Here is a 2,500-nt window from a genome sequence, read left to right as displayed (position 1 = left end):
TGATAAAGAGATAGAGAGACATAAAGAGAGAAACAGAAACAGAGTGATGGAGAGAAATAGAGAGATAGAGAGACAGGGACAGAGTGTCAGAGAAACTCAGAAACAGGGTGACGAGAGACAGAGAGATAGAAGAAAGAGAGACAGAGACATAGATAGAGAGACAGAAAAACAGAGTGATAAGAGAAAGAGAGACAGAGAGATAGAAAAAGAGAGACATAGACAGACAGAGTGACTTAAAAACAGAGTGATAAGAGACAGAGAGATAGAAGAAAGAGAGACAGAGATACTGAGAAACAGAGTGACAAAAGACAGAGAGACAAGAGAAAGAGAGACTGAGAGATAGAGAGAAAGAGAGATAGAGAGATAGAGAAACAGAGTGATAAGAGAAGGAGAGACAGAGAGAAAGAGAGAGTGAGAGATAGAAGAAAGAGAGACTGAGAGAAAGAGAGACAGAGAGATAGAGAGATAAGAGAAACAGAGTGATAAGAGAAAGAGAGACAGAGAGATAGAGAAACAGAGTGATAAGAGAAAGAGAGACAGAGAGATAGAGAAACAGAGTGATAAGAGAAAGAGAGACAGAGAGATAGAAGAAAGAGAGACAGAGAGAAAGAGAGACTGAGAGACAGAGAGATAAGAGAAACGGAGTTATAAGAGAAAGAGAGATAGAGAAACAGAGTGATAAGAGAAAGAGACAGAGAGATAGAGAAACAGAGTGATAAGAGAAAGAGAGAGAGACAGAGTGACAAGAGAAAGAGAGACAGAGAAACAGAGTGACAAGAGAAAGAGAGACGGAGAGACAGAGAGACAGAGAAACAGAGTGACAAGAGACAGAGAGACACAGACAGACAGAAACACACGGACGAGCGACTGATCACTATGAAAATCAGGAGACAGAAATCACACCCTTACCTGCAACACCAATGACAGTGACACACAGAATCAGCACCCCGACACTTGTCATGTTGGCACACCCACCACACTGACACACACACTGACACACACACTGACACACTCAACACCTGTCTTCACAACCTGTCTGGAAATCAACAGGCAGCCGACAACACTGCCACTGGTGTTTGTGAACAGTTCGGAACTTGGAACCCTAAATGTCAACGCTCAAAAGTGAAGGAGAATAATAAAGCACAGAGTGTGTTGCGATTAAATCAAGAAGCTCACAACTACAAAAAGAAAAAAACAACAACAAACACTTGTGAGAGCGTCCTTTGTATGACAGACTGTAGAGCTGGCAAGCCACTGACGGTGTGTGTGTGTGTGTGTGTGTGTGTGTGTTGATAGATTTCTTCCGGGTTTCTCTCAAAAGGAGATATCTGCTTAACGTTTGTGAACCACACAAACACACACACACACACACACACACCACGACTCAACACACATACACCACAAAACACACACACACACACACACACACACAAACACACACACACACACAAACACAAACACACACATACACACACCACAACTCACACTCGACATTCACACAAAAGAAGACAAGGCGACATAGAACCAGTTCTGCAACCTTGACGCTGACAACCCAAACAGGACTGCCTTCAACTGACGGTCTGATCTTGATCTCAGTGCATGGTAATGTATATATCACGACATGTATACCTGGAATTAAAAAAAAAAGAAAAAGAAAAAGAAACTAAGAAACAAATCGACAAAAATAACCAAGGAAAGTAAACAGAAAATCTAATTTTTCATTTCTATCATTTTGCTATTGTTGAGCTGTTAATTTTTTCCCCATTCTGGTTTCTGTTTTGAAGCAAACAATGCGCCTATAGCTATGACAGTTTCATGACTAAAAATCTAAAATTTCTCACATGCTAAGTTTTCGGTATAGATATATATAAATAGAGAGAGAGAGAGGGAGAGAGGGGGAGGGAGGGAGAGAGAGAGAGGGAGAAAGAGAGAGAGGGGAGGGAGGGAGAGAGAGAGGGGGGAGAAAGAAAGATAGAGAGAGGGAGAGAGAGAGAAGAGAGAGAGAGAGGGAGAGAGGGGGAGAGAAGAGAGAGAGAGGGAGAAAGGGGGAGAGAGAAGAAAGAGAGGGAGAAAGAGAGAGAAGAGAGAGGGAGAGAGAGAGATAAGAGATAGAGAGAGAGGAGAGAGAGAGAGAGAGAGAGAGAGAGAAGAGAGAGGGAGAGAGAGAGAGAGAGAGGAGAGAGGGAGAGAGAGAGGGAGAAATCGAAACTGTTTTATTGAGGGAAAAGGAATAGGCACTTATCGGCCAGTTTTCACCCTACCCTCGTAAAGAAAACGTATAAACTAATCTAGGAAATACAAGAAGACTGAAAAAAGGAGGAAAAAAACCACATTGCATGGCAACAACAACAAGAACAATAAATGGCATAGAGAGAGTGGGGGGGAGAAGGAGAGACACAGGGAGAGAGAGAGAGCGCGAGCGAGAGAGAGAGGGGGGGGGAGAAAGAGAGAGAGAAAGAGAGAGAGAGAGAGAGAGAGAACGAACGAACGAACGAATTTC

At 42.9% G+C, this 2,500-nt stretch overlaps 1 protein-coding gene across 6 annotated transcripts in view; it reads right to left on the bottom strand.

Annotated features, from left to right (window-relative positions):
• LOC143276535 (uncharacterized) overlaps positions 1 to 2,500 on the bottom strand; it is a 43,142-nt gene that overhangs the window by 17,666 nt on the left and 22,976 nt on the right. The gene's annotated exons all lie outside the window — the stretch shown is intronic.

This window comes from Babylonia areolata, chromosome 32 (assembly GCF_041734735.1).
Source record: "Babylonia areolata isolate BAREFJ2019XMU chromosome 32, ASM4173473v1, whole genome shotgun sequence".
NCBI lineage: Eukaryota > Metazoa > Mollusca > Gastropoda > Neogastropoda > Buccinidae > Babylonia > Babylonia areolata.
This window is presented reverse-complemented; position numbering and strand designations above follow the sequence as displayed.